This window comes from Lepidochelys kempii, chromosome 6 (assembly GCF_965140285.1).
Source record: "Lepidochelys kempii isolate rLepKem1 chromosome 6, rLepKem1.hap1, whole genome shotgun sequence".
Taxonomy (NCBI): Eukaryota; Metazoa; Chordata; order Testudines; family Cheloniidae; genus Lepidochelys; species Lepidochelys kempii.
In genome coordinates, this window is record NC_136385.1 from 24,343,779 (window position 1) to 24,358,327 (window position 14,549).

At 42.4% G+C, this 14,549-nt stretch overlaps 1 protein-coding gene across 1 annotated transcript in view; it reads left to right on the forward strand.

The window, feature by feature from the left end:
* The window catches only part of TSPAN4 (tetraspanin 4), a 518,185-nt gene that overhangs the window by 159,243 nt on the left and 344,393 nt on the right, over positions 1-14,549 (forward strand). The window contains exon 3 of the mRNA XM_073347184.1: positions 5,074-5,121. The gene's annotated coding sequence lies outside the window, so the exon portion shown is untranslated. The remainder of the gene's footprint in view (positions 1-5,073; positions 5,122-14,549) is intronic.

Here is a 14,549-nt window from a genome sequence, read left to right on the forward strand (position 1 = left end):
ATTGCATTGTGAGCTTGGGAGTGCTGATTAACCCAGTTCTCTCAGACACTCTCTGTTAATGTGTGCATGTGTTCATCTGATTCTGGGGCTGGAAGAACCCAGCCCTAGGGAACACGGGTTCTGCAGGATAGCTCCACTGGGAGAGAACTTGCAGAAGGGAGAAGTAGAGCGCCGTATGAGAACACAAGTGACACAAGCAGTACATTGATAGAATTATAGAACATCCCACCCACCACCCCCCGAAGAGTAACCCTAATAAATGAGTCTGTCCCAAAGTAATGGGCAAATCTGGTAACAGTATCCACCTGTTGACCATAAACTCTGTGGGGGCAGGAACTGTCTCTTATTATACTGGTTTGCATGTACAGCACCTAACACAATACGGTCCCAATACTTGATAAGAAAATGTAGGGGATCGGCAAAGCAAGTAAGCAGTGGCTATAATAATCCCATCCACTCTTTTTTTTATTACTTGTATATGCAGCACCAAGCAAGAGTGGGGCCTGGATTGGGGCCTCTAGACACCATCAGAATACATCTACTAACTAGCAGTGTCTAATAAATAACTATGCAGGTACTTTTAAAATGCAGATTTGTAATGTAAAGTCGTCTGTAACTGCATCTTTTGGGTACGTCAATGCAACTGCAGCTTCCACATCGTGGAAGGTGCTTTCTTCACGGATGAGCTGTAAAACTAGAATTTTTCAGAAGTATCAGACTTAATCTATTTACCTTTCACTTTGTCCTCAGAATGTTGTTGCTGTATTTATACTGACTGAAGAATGGGTCCTGTCTATTACAAATTCATGGGCTGGCGGAATTGTGACATCAGAGGTAGCTTCCTTCCTTCTCCCATTTTTTCTTCTCTACCAGCAACCTGTAAAGAGATCATAGATGATTGGCATCATAGTTATAGGACCTAACGTTTTGTCCTTGCTCAGGATTGTTTTCAAATGTTTGAGGGTATACTGGACTTTGAATTCTAAATCCAAAGATAAGATCTTACTGCACCTATATAGGCATTGGCAATCTTTGTGTGTAGTAAGTAAAAATTGTTGCAGCAATGGAAGAACATTTCAGTGGAAATGTAATTTATTTCTGGCAGGTTTGAGGATATTATAATACAGGTATGTGTTTTTAAACAAGGACTTGCCTTTCCTAAACATCTTCTCCTATTTGATTATTAAATAAAGTGTCTAATGTTGAATTTGCAATTAGGTCGAAATGGTGAATTTGAATAACAATAGCTCCATGCTATTACAGATGCAATTCTGAGAGTCTTACTGAAAGATACACAGGGAAGAGACTCTGGGTGTTGTGAGAAAGTTCCTCCTCTGCTTTGGTGGGTCCTGCACTTATTGGCGGATTTGCTCGCCTCAGAGGTTCACGGCAGCCCTCAGTTTGGCCACTTTTGTGGCTCAAATCTGCTGTTCACTCACTCAGTTAGCCTCATCACTGGCCAGCATGCGGAAAAGGAAGAAGAACAATTCCCGCAGTCTCTGCTGATCCACTAGTGGATTGGGGAACAAGCCAGAGACCTTTCCCTCTGGTGGTACCCACAGTCCAGGTCAACTCCTCCAGTATCAAGTAGGGAGTTGGGGAAATGGAGGGATGGGGGGGGACCTGGGCCCACCCTCTATTCCGGGTTCCAGCCCAGGGCCCTGTGGATTGCAGCTGTCTATAGTGTCTCCTGTAACAACTGCATGACAGCTACAACTCCCTGGGCTACTTCCCGGTGGCCTCCTCCCAACACCTTCTTTATTCCCACCACAGGACCTTCCTCCTGATGTCTGATAATGCTTGTACTTCTCAGTCTTCCAGTAGTACTCAGCTTCTTGCACTCTCAGCTTCTTGCACCTCTTGCTCTCAGCTCCTCGCACGCACACCACAAACTGAATTGAGCTCCTTTTTAAACCCAGGTGCCCCGATTAGCCTGCCTGTCTTAATTGATTCTGGCAGCTTCTTGATTGGCTACAGGTGTTCTAATCAGCCTGTCTGCCTTAATTGTTTCCAGAAAGTTCCTGATTGTTCTGAAACCTTCCCTGTTACCTTACCCAGGGAAAAGGGACCTACTTAACTTGGGGCTAATATATCTGCCTTCTGTCACTGTCCTGTATCCACTGACTCCCTTGACGCCTTTGAGGAGCAGTGGGCGCTGTCCGTGGTTCTCTGCTTGGTGTCCCCGTCTGGTTCCCTTTGTTTGACCCTTTGACCACACTCCTGTACCTGTTATTTCATTAGTTGTCCCCCCTATTTATTTGGTGTCCAGGTCCTGTGGATTCCCCCTCTTAGGCTGGGGGAAAAGCCTGCCCACTTCCCAGATCCCAATAGGATCACTCTCTTGTAGCCATCTGGCCCGACCCTGTCACAGTGTCTGTTATTACAGTTGAATTACAATTGCTTCTAGAGGCCCCAGTCAAGATCAGGGCCATATTCTTTGAAGTGCTGTACATGGATCTAGGAGTACTAGTGGCACCTTAGAGACTAACCAATTTATTTGAGCAGAAGCTTTTGTGAGCTACAGCTCACTTAGCTTATGCTCAAATAAATTGGTTAGTCTCTAAGCTGCCACTAGTACTCCCTTTCTTTTTGCGAATACAGACTAACACGGCTGCTACTCTGATACATGGATCTAGTAAGAGCTAGTCCCTGCTCTAACAAACAAAGGTGTGATAAAGGAAGTGCTATTATCTTCATTTTACAGGTGAGGAAGTGGGGCAAAGAAAGATGAGGCAAGTAGCTTGCTCAGGCGGACACACAAAGCCTGTGCTGGAGCCAGGAATTGAACTGAGATTGCCTGAGTCCCAGTCCTGTGCCTTAACACCAAATCATCTTTCCTTCCTTGAATAAGAAAAGCTTTTATTCACACAGAAATTACGTCAAAAATAATACAGGCATAGGGGAAATGATTGGCCATATAAATGGCATTTTGGGTGAATAGTCTCCGTTTTTAAATTAGCTTCTGTGTGTAAGAGAGGCTGTGAAATGTTCCAGTGGATTGACGTTCAATTTAGTTTCTCAGTTAAAAGTCTGTTACCTAAAAGTTTGCAACACTCCCATGTTTCTCCTCACAGCTTGCGCAATGTGGCACAGACAAATTAGGGTGATGTCTTTAAATGTCAGAATCTGCTTGTGTATGTGTGTGTGAAACTCTGCAATATGATAATATATATTATACAATATGACAATATATTTCCTTGATTGCCATCACTCTTTAAGATGAACTTATGGCTGTCAAGAGAGATTTGCACTTATACAAATGCCTGAAACCTGAAGAGAAGGCTTTATCAGTACTCAGTTGGAAAACTTATTGCATCCTTTTTGGATGTAGCAGGGCTGATTTTAGCACGTGCTTTGGAGTGCCCTATGTTGCTTGATGAATTGTGTACTGGGAGTTATTTCATGCAGTCCTTTATTTCTCTCATTTTTATGAGTGAATTTTAATGCTCATGGAAACAGAGAACTGTTATCATTGGCTATCGATAACAGTGATGCTCTAGACTGTGTGTGCACGATCTGTTTAGGAACTCTATCTCTGCAGTAACTGAGCACCATGCAAACATCAATGAATGAATTGTCATAACACCTGTGTGCAGTTGGGAAATCGTGTTATTTCTATTTTAGAATAGGGAACTGAGCTGCACTGTTTTAACAGCTTTAACCAGCTTAACACACATTAAAGGCACACTGCCTTGTCTATACTGGGATGTTAACACGTATTAGTTAATATCTTCCAAGTCCTAGATAAGGACAGAGAATCAAAGTGATTTGTCCAAGATCAGTCATGAAGTCTGTGCCAGGCCAAGGAATTGAACCCAGATCTCTTGTGTTCCAATTTAATTCCTTAAACATAAGCTGATCTTTCCTCAGTGCTAGCATGCTGCATCACTGTTATTTCAGTCCCAAGCAGAAGCTGTCAATTGTACCAAGCTGTGTAATGGCATTTTGTGATATGTGGAATTGTCTACTGGGTCCACTAAGAGAATTTTCCCTTGTGACCAAAGACAGTAATTTGAATCCAGGCTGCTAGAGATAAAAGGACAGTACACCAACTCCACACACAAATTACACTCCTTAGTGTTCTTTAAAGTGACACTTTCAGTCTGACAAGTAGCTCAAGTCCAAATTTTGGCCTTCCCTCTGCTCCAGAGGGTAGAATCTGATGGGGAAAAAAAATCTCAATTTTTAAATGTATTTTTATTGCTGTTTTGTTTTTAAAACTCAGTATAGTTGCCAAGAAATTAAGAATAAAACGGTGTCCTCTGTTTAGGCAGCACAAGTATAAAGACACAGAATTTAACAGAAAATATCTGCTATATTAAAAAAAAGATTCTTTGCCAAGCATAAAAGGTCACAACTGGTAAGGAAATGTCTTTTGCTCTCACATATTTGAAAGTAATAAAAGAATAAAAACAGAATAGTGAAAACAAACTGTGAAAGGTGATTAACGCCCAATTAATATTTAATCAATAGAGTTATTTTTCCAATAGCAAACAAGTGAATGTGAGTTCTTTCTTTATGGTGTGTGGATGTGTGTGGTAGGAAAAATGTGATGAGAGGAACATGAAAATGAATGGATTCAGGGTGATGAATGACGAAGGCTCGGAGTTATCAATCTTCTGGTGGTGCCACAGTCATTTTTGGGTAGCCTCTCTGTTCGTGGGGCAGTATAACACCACTGCTATATTATTCCTAAGTTATATGAGTGCTGATGCAAGTCAACATGGCAGTTACGGTATACACTGACGGACATAATCATGGTTGCTCTCAAAATGGAGGCTGAAATATAGCACACTGAGGTATAGCCCCCAAATTGTCACAATTTGCTCAAGTCCCATTGACTTTGTAAACAAGGTTAAACACATGTATTCGTTGGTAGTAGCTGGGCCTATACGAGTTAAATAACCTTGAAGTGATATTTCTTTTGCATCTGTGGAGTTTGCAGTCACTTCGTGGGCACGCTTTTCTTATCTAGTGTATGTATTTATGATTTCTGCGCTCTCACAGCTTTCTCGTATTTTAACTTCAGATTGTGGATAATGTTTTTTTTTCTCTCTTTCCCCTCCTCACCAGGTTTTCCTGGGAAACATCATAAGACCTAAACAAGCAACAGAAGTGAAGGTGAGTGTCTTCTCTCTTCATTGATGGCATAATCTCTCTAGTTTCTGTCTTGTTTTTAGACTGCTTTTATCATCAATACTGGTCTGAGTTAATGCACTGTGTATATTGTGATAGACCAGTGTGATGTAAAGGCTGCCTTGTAAGGCATTTAAAGGGGTAACATGGCATCTGAAAGTATGCATCTCCCACATACTAGGAACTGCAAGTACCATGGAATCGAGTCCCTTACCAGAGCATAAGTGGATTGTTTAAATTCATCAGGAATTCATAACTGTTAAAAAGAAATCTGTGCACTAGGCATGACTGTCCAATGAATAGCTGTCTGCAAAAGATGCAGTGGTTGAGCTAGGGTACAGACGTGGGGACCCGCATGAAAGACCCCCTAAGCTTATTTCTACTAGCTTAGATTAAAAATTCCCCAGGCACAAATTCTCCCTTGTACCTTGGGTTTAAGTACCGCTGCCACCACCAAGTGATTTAACAAAGAACCAGGGAAAAGGACCACTTGGAGTTCCTCTTCCCCCAGCAATCCCCCCACGCCCTTATACCCCCTTTCCTGGGGAGGCTTGAGAATAATATCCTAACCAATTGGTTACAAAATGATCAAAGACCCAAACCCCTGGGTCTTGGAACAATGGAAAGATATCACACAGAATATCAGAGTTGGAAGGGACCTCAGGAGGTCATCTAGTCCAACCCCCTGCTCAAAGCAGGACCAATCCCCAATTTTTGACCCAGATCCCTAAATGGCCCCCTCAAGGATTGAACTCACAACCCTGGGTTTAGCAGGCCAATGCTCAAACCACTGAGCTATCCCTCCCCCCTATCAGTCAGGTTCTTAAAAGAGGGATTTTATTTAAAAAAGAAAGAGAAAGAGAAAGAAAGAAAGGTAAAAATCATCTCTGTAAAATCAGGATGGAAAATACTTTACAGGGTATTCAGATTCAAAACACAGAGGATTCCCCTCTAGGCAAAACCTTAAAGTTACAGAAAACAGGAATAAACCTCCCTCTTAGCACAGGGAAAATTCACAAGAAAAACAAAAGATAAACTAATCTGCCTTGCCTGGCTTACCTATACTGGTTGCAATATTGGAGACTTGGATTGGGATGGGTTGGAGAAGATGGGGATTTCTCTCTGGCCCCTCTCAGTTCCAAGAGAGAGTCCCCACACAAACAAAGAGTAAAAGAAAAACCCTTCCCTCCTTCCCCGCCCCCCCAAGATTTGAAAGTATCTCCTTTCCCCATTTGTCCTGTTGGTCAGGTGCTAACCCAGTTATCTGAGCTTCTTAACCCCTTACAGGTAAGTAGGAATTCTAGGCTACCCTTAGCTGTATGGTTATGACATTGCTATTAGCATTTTATTAAACTGCTATATGGAACTATAGGAGGAGCATAAGAAAGGGAGTTATGGAATAAACTGAGGCCAGTTAGAACAAAAATGTGATTATCTTACTTCAAATGTAAAACTGAATGATTTCTGGCTAAGACAGAGAGAGAATGTCTCCAACTGTTCTGGGTAACTTTCCTACATCTTTTCTTGGGCACTTTTCTTCTTTGGTTACTTAATACCTTCTCACATACTGCTCATATCTGAAGCCACATAGGAGATGTTGGTCACTTACCATGATTTAAGACACTAATGTGGGGAGACTGGAAGCATCAGCTCCGGCATTAACTTCTTCCATCAACCTAATGTGCAAAAGCTCAAAGTCTCTCCTCAAACCCAGGCCTCCGAATACAACAGTTTGTGTTTCCAGTTCAGGTATGAATTCACTGCAGCGTTTGCAGTAGGTTAATAGAAGCTGAGTGACAGCTGTCAATAAGTTCTCCAGCACAAGACTGCAACATCATTTCAAGGTTCTGTTTAGTATGGACCCTGTCAAGGTTAGTCACTAATGCAAAAGAGTATGTTGCCAAAATCAAAGATTGCTCTCTTTTCCACCTTTCAGTTTATCCACTGTGACCGAATGCACCTCTGTATTCACATCCTACACACTATTGTTATAATATTCGTACACAATATGCCTTGCGAGGTATCATTTAAAATCTAATATCTCATTGGTCAATAATATCATGGTGAAATGTGTGTAGCAACATTATATGTAAAGTTATAAACCTAAGCTAAAATTAGGTCTGAATGTGTTTACCAGACAAGTCTGGGTAAACCATTTTCTAATAGACAAAGGACAAGCTGATGCCTCTAGCCAGGCGTCATCAAAGCTAATGGGCAATCACCTATCAAATGGCCATTCTTTGGCAAGAAACGGGCAGAAACAAACAGATCTGCATCTTAGCAAACAACAGCATGGAACCTCTTTCACCACTGGACTTCTTGTCTCTGTCCTCACAGTGGAAATGAACTTTACTTAGGGGTAACCCTCAGGAAAATACATTTGAAAGAGCAAATGAATGATAAACGTGAAGGGCAAAACACTGCAAGTTATCTCTTCCTATCCATCTCTCTCTCTCTTTCACCAAAGAAGACAAAAAGAAACAGCTGTTGGATTTGGGAGCACATCTTGGCTTGAGAGTTTGGTCAGCAGTGTTACTGGGAACATGGGGTAAGGGACTTCACCTTGAACCAAGTCTAATTTGTTTAAGTTTTAGTACTAGGAAGCATTTTATCTTTATTTCTTTTGTAACCATTTCTGACTTTAATGCCTTATACTTGTGCTCACTTAAAATCTATCTTCTTGTAGTTAAATAAACTTACTTTATTCTTTAATCAAAAGCAGTGTTGTGAACTATGTGGGCAACTCCATTTAAGGGACCAAACAGTTGTATATTGATCCCCTTAGAGGGGCAACAAACCTAATATATCTGGACTGTCCAGGAGAGGGCTGGACAGTGCAGAAAATACTTGTTGACAGAAAATCTGGATCTGGGAGTGTGTTCCGGTCACAAGTGGTAACCAAGGCTGGTGGAAGCCAGAGTGTCTGTGTGGCTGCATGCAGCAGCTAAACACAGACACTCAGGGTGTGACCAGTCTGCTATTAGACTGTTTGTGAGTGGCTAGGTGGGAGCTATGGCAACAAAGCATTGTGAGGCACCCAAGTTTGCAGGGCAGGGGTGACACAGCCTCTCACCAGTCTGAATTGCACCCTGGAATGTAATACCCACTTCTCTAGAGATGAAAACTATGAAATAAATGCCAACCATAGGAAGTATGCAGTGGTGTTGTAGCTGTGTCGGTCCCAGAATATTAGAAAGACAAGGTGGTTGAAGTATATGCTATCTGTTTGATCTTGTATTTAACTGTGACGCTCTGAGTACCTTTCCCAGACCTGAAGAAGAGCTCTGTGTAGCTCAAAAGCTTGCCTCTCTCACCAACTGAAGTTGGTCCAATAAAATACATTACTTCATCCACCTTGTCTCTCTAACCATTTATGGGTGCATATGGTTGTCCCATTTATCTCCTTATTCTTCCCATATATAAAACGATGTGCTAACAAACTGGTGGCACACAGGTGAGTCTCCTGCTTCTTTGGATGAGTGTCAAGAGACCAGCTTTGATTAAAATGCCGCCAGAACCACTGATGCTGTAATATTAATAGCCATGGTGGCATCTACAAAAATAGCTGTTAAATGGGGAGTAAAAAGCTTTCTGTGTTGCCAAAAATGTAATGAAAATGGAGCTGTCAAGTATATAATGTTAACCAGAATGATTGTGACTTTACAATTTTCCAATGCAGTGGGTTTATGTGATGTATGGGATCGGAGTGTTGTAAAAGATTAATGTAAAACCTTGACTGGGAGGCTTTAAAAGTGACAGCCATAGGGAAGAAAGTTTTCACTCATCCATGCACATGCAGGAATTACAAGGTGAGGTTCTTTGGACATTGCTATACAAGATGTCAGAGTAGATTATCATAATGGTCCCTTCAGCCTTAAAAATATATGAACCAGTTCCTCAGCAGGTAGAAATTGGTGTAATTTTATTGAAGTGAATGGAGCTATGCTAATTTACATCTGCTGATCATTGGGCTCTCTAAATCTCTGGTAGCATTCATGCAAATTATTGGTATTAAAAATAATACAGCATTTACAAGGAATAAGTCACACATGGGCTAATCCCAAATGATGAAGAAAGGCCAAATGCTAGTCTGTCCTCTTTGAGAGATTACAATCAACCTAAGGGCTGTTGAAATATATACAGTGGTGCTGGAACAATTTTTATTGTGGGGGTGCTGAAAGCCATTGAACGAAACTGTAAACCTTGTACATGACGGAAACCACTTCAGGGCAGGGGGTGCTGCTGCACCCCCAGCACCCTAGTTCCACCACTTATCAATATATACCAACCCTTGTGAAAGCAATGGAAGAATACCATTTGAGGAAATGTACAGGACTTTTTTTTATTCCGGATGACAAATGTCTAAGGTGGTTCATCTAGGGTACACACCGCTGGAAGATATGTTCACTACAGCACAGTCATTATCACAGTTTGTGCTTTGGTTTACTAGCAGAAACGTTATTACTGAATGCCACAAGCTTTCATTAATTGTGGACTTTACTCCTTCCCTGTCTCGCCGAACAAACAAAGCAGATGTAAGTTCCTTGCCACACTTTCACTATCCCTTGCATGCTTCAGAACTGGAGGGACAGATAAGAGTTCTGCGAATTCTCATTGCCTCTTACTGGCCGAGGAGACTAATGTTTCCCTTTTCAGCTTCCATGTTCCAGACAGAGCAGTGTTTACAAAGATGACTAAAGGGGGGAAGCTGTTCAGCATTGGATCGTTGAAGTGGTTTCCATCCTGTACAAGGTTTACGGTTTTGTTCAATGGCTTTCAGCACCCCCACAATAAAAATTGTTCCCGCACCACGGTATATATTTCAACAGCCCTTAGGTTGATTGTAATCTCTCAAAGAGGACAGACTAGCATTTGGCCTTTCTTCATCATTTGGGATTAGCCCATGTGTGACTTATTCCTTGTAAATGCTGTATTATTTTTAATACCAATAATTTGCATGAATGCTACCAGAGATTCAGAGAGCCCAATGATCAGCAGATGTAAATCAGCATAGCTCCATTCACTTCAATAAAATTACACCAATAGCTGTACGGACACCACTGTGGCTTTATGATCTGTGTGACCTGAATATAGAACTCAGTGTGTTGCTGATATCGTTTGTGTTTAACTCCTTGCTACTGTCAGAGGAGATGCTCTACCACTGGTTCTAGAGAAGAATCTCCATGAGCAGTCAGTCACGGTAGCATGAAATATCCTCCGTCATCTCTTTGGGAACTCCTTGTCTTATTTTTAGGGAAAAATGCAGAATAGCATTCACTAGCTATGCAAGACATGACTAGAAAGGCCTCCATCTCTGGCCCTTATTCAGTAAGGTACTAAACACGTGCTTAAAGTGGACCTACTCGCATGTTTAAACTTAGGCACATGCTTAAGCACTTTGCTGAATCCTGGGTCCTTTGTGCAGATTACAGCTCACGCTGTTTAGTGAAGCCTTGTAAATGCCTTTTCCAAAGGAGATCAGAGTGTATCCAGACAGGACAATTAAGTGGGTATTTATTTCACCAACCATTCACGGTCGGATTTTCTAAAGCGCCCAAATCAATATGATTTAGATACCTAAGTTGCTTAGGTGCTTTTGAAAAACCCCTGCTAAATCCATTGTGTTGCAGACAGATGGAGTTTGACAGATGAGTGGGCAGTGGGCAAATACACACAAATATGCACGAACTAGCTGCCATATTTTATTGATATATGTCTAACTGGTGACTGATTCTCAAACACAAAACCATTTCTCTGTCTCTGTCTCTTCTCTTCTCACTTGGGGGCGGGAAGGGGGTGTTGAAAAATATCTTATCCAGGGGAATGGTCTTAAAAGTGAACCTTGTAAGAAGGCAGACATGCCAGTGCTCTTCCACACAAGCCATGTGGCTTTATTTTTATACACTGCTCAAAATGTAATTAAAAAGGCTGGGGAAGTAAGGGTGATTTATCTTGTTGAGTGGTGTTGTGTGCATTGCAGTTCCATTTAGTAAAGTTAAAACACTGAACATCTACATTAGTCTGGTAGATGTAGTGTACAATCCTCCTGTTCCTACCCGTTTATCTACTAAGGGATCTGACCGGGAATTTTTACGTTAACAGAGGAATACAGGAGATTTATTTCTCTCAATAACTTGTGGTTTCTTTATACACATATTTTTGGTGGAGGTTGCTGCCATTTTAACCCCATGAATACAGACGGATATGAATTTCCATTTCATACTAGCAACCAAGGTGCTGCCTGGGATGAAGTACTCTGCGACTTTGACTTGGGGATTCTCTGTGGGAGGATTAAGGAAGGATCCTTGAGATGTGGGCCTCTCAGAGGACCCTGACAAGAACAAGGAGTCATTAAGAAGCAGGCAGCGTGACATACTGCTGAGTTCCACTGGCTGGCCACAGGCTGCCGATGGAGGAACCAGAAGGAGCAAATGAATTTTGGATCCAGGTGCCATCCCTCAGTTCTGCAGGTGACATTGCAATGGATATGGCATGGGCATAATGAGTGAGTAAATTAGGAGGCCTCACCACACCCAGAAATTTTGAACAGAGCTGGCATTTGGTATCATGGGCAGCTACCCGTAATGCCAAATTATTTGCGGGCACTATTCGCCCATCTTGTCCTCCTCCTGTTCTGGTGAGCTGCCCTCATGCAGCCCTGGAGCTGACCTGGAGGCACCAGCATTAGCTGTTTGGGAGCTGGAGCCGCTGTATGGAACCCTGATATACTACTTCCTCTTCCCACACAAGTGACACTGTGTCCAACAGATAGTCCAATAGATCTTCCTTACTGAATATGACATTAGCAAATCAGAGCAGAGAGGAGAATGACTCCTGTATGCAGGAGACTTGCAATGAGAATGGGGGTGGAGGGAAGGGAGTAGTTTGAGAAGGAAGGGATAAAGAGGAGAGAGACAGGAACAGATTGGGTAAGAACATGGGGCTTAGAGAAAAATTAGAGTTTGTACAAGAAATGCCAGTTTTCGTTGCATGTTGCATTTTTCAACAAATAATAAGTAATGATACTGTGGCAAAGGGACTCACCAATTGGTGCCCCTCCTTGTGGTTAGGTGTGGTGTTTCAGGGTGTCTACAGCAGTGGCTCTCAACCTTTCCAGACTACTGCACCCCCTTTCAAGAGTCTGATTTGTCTTGTGAACCCCCAAGTTTCACCTCATTTAAAAACTTATAAAATCAGACATAAAAATACAAAAGTGTCACAGCACAATACTACTGAAAAACTGCTGACTTTTCTCATTTTTACCATATCATTATAAAACAAATCAATTGGAATATAAATATTGTACTTACATTTCAGTGTATGGTATATAGAACAGTATAAACAAATCATTGTTTATGAAATTTTAGTTTGTACTGACTTCGCTGGGGCTTTTTATTAGCCTGTTATAAAACTAGGCAAATATCTAGTTGAGTTGATGTAGCCCTGGTTGAGAACTACTGCTCTACAGTCCAGCTGGCCAGGTCTGCTGGTCATTCCCCTTTCTCTTGGCCCACCAGCCAGGTCCATCTTTGGTCTGCAGGCATCATAGTGTCTGGAGTGGCTCACAACCATGAGTGCCTTCCTCATGGCAGACTGTTTTATTTCCTTCATTCAGCCCACAATGTGATCGTCCTTACACGTAACATTTCCCAGGTGGGATAGGGCCATTAACCAATCTTTTGTATTTTGATTCTCCTTGATGGCCCATCTGATTTTGATCCTCCTTCTGGATGGAGGGGTGGGATGATTCCCATGCCTGAGTTCACGAGTTCAGAGCAAACAGTTTCAAAGTTATAAAACTGAACTTTCCTATTTCCTTCTAGCATGGAATACAGATGTTACAAGTGAGATTAATGCATGCAGCAACTTTCAAGCATTTCATAGTCTAAGTATGAAATACATTCTTATAAGACTAATACCTGTTTTGAGCAAAACTAACATGGAGGTGACCTGATCTGGTCTCCAGCTACGAGGCTGTCAGTTCTTAGCTAATGCCTGCAGCGTGGGCAAGAGCTAGCGTCTGTCTTGCCAGCATCACACCAAGGTTTTCACCCAGTGGTCCCAGGTCCAATAATCTTTCTGGCCCCTTGTATCTGGAGTCTTCTGGCTAGTCCTACCGGTGTGGCTGTAAGGGAATCCGTCCCTCCCTCTACCCTGGGTTTCAGCCCAGGGACCCTTGTGGTGGGTGGTTAAGGTCTGTGTGGCTAGAGATCTTGCTCCTCCCCTGGGTGACTTAACTACAATGTGTCCATCTTCTCATCAGGAGGCTCATGTTTTCAGCAGGACTCTGTCCTGGGGCCCAGCCCTTAGTCACAGTCCACAAGGTAATAAAGGAAAAGAAGCTAAATTAATAGAAGCTCCAGTTTCTCTGTCCTACCCAGCTCCTCCAGTTATCGGTCCTACCATTCTATATTCACAGTTAGCTTAAGGTAGCTTGGCTTGTTACAGTTCTCATCTCTGGGAGCTGAGTGTGAGAGGTCTGTCTTGGGCCTTTTGAACTGAGCAGCTTCTTGAAGGTTCTTCCACCAAGATTGGCATGCCTCACAGTTGTGGTGGGGCAGAACTGCCTGAGTCCAAAGCTGCTCTTTAACCCCTTCTTGCCTGCTGGGTTTTTTTAATACTCTGTCACAGATACAAATAGACCAGAACTGAAGGCAAACCCATCAGGAGCAGTGTTAGAGTGTTGAACCTAAGCTTCTGGGATCTCCTGAGGTTGATTTCTCAGATTTGACTTTAATGCTAGGATTTTCAGGTTTTTGTTTTTCATGGAATTTTATAGATGTTTTCTGCCAAACAAGTATATTCATATGTGACAACTCCACACACACACCACTCCAGATTTTCATTAATGGACAACATTTTGGCGCACACAACAATTTGTGCCCATAATGTTATGAGACCAGTTATCAATGGTTAAACGTCGAGTGGTTTGTGCTTACAAGTTAGATAACACTACTAATTACTGATGAGCCTGATCTTGCAAAAACTTAAGCAACTCCTGAGATGCGCCGTGTGTTTTTTCTGTGCTTGGGATTCAACAGTCAGTGACCAGCAATCGGTGTACCTGCTTCGGGGCAAGCCACAAGCAGAGGCTAGAAAAGGCACAATTTGCACTGGGTGCCCTCACTCTTTTTTGAAACTGAAGTTCAACTAGTGCAAATTGCGGCTTTCCTTGTCTACCCTGTAGGTCTGCATAGGGGCAAGCTACACCAGTTCCTGGACACTGACTGCTGAACCATGGCTAATTCCAAATAGTCAAGGCCTCTAAGAAGTCAGTGAGAGTAGAGGGTACTCAGCACCTTGCAGAATTGGGCTCAATAGTGGCATCTTTGTGGGCACAGATCATGCCCACAGTACAGAAGCTGGCTCCCAGAGTCGGTTTGAAAATCTGCCCCACTATAGTGTGCTCTCTC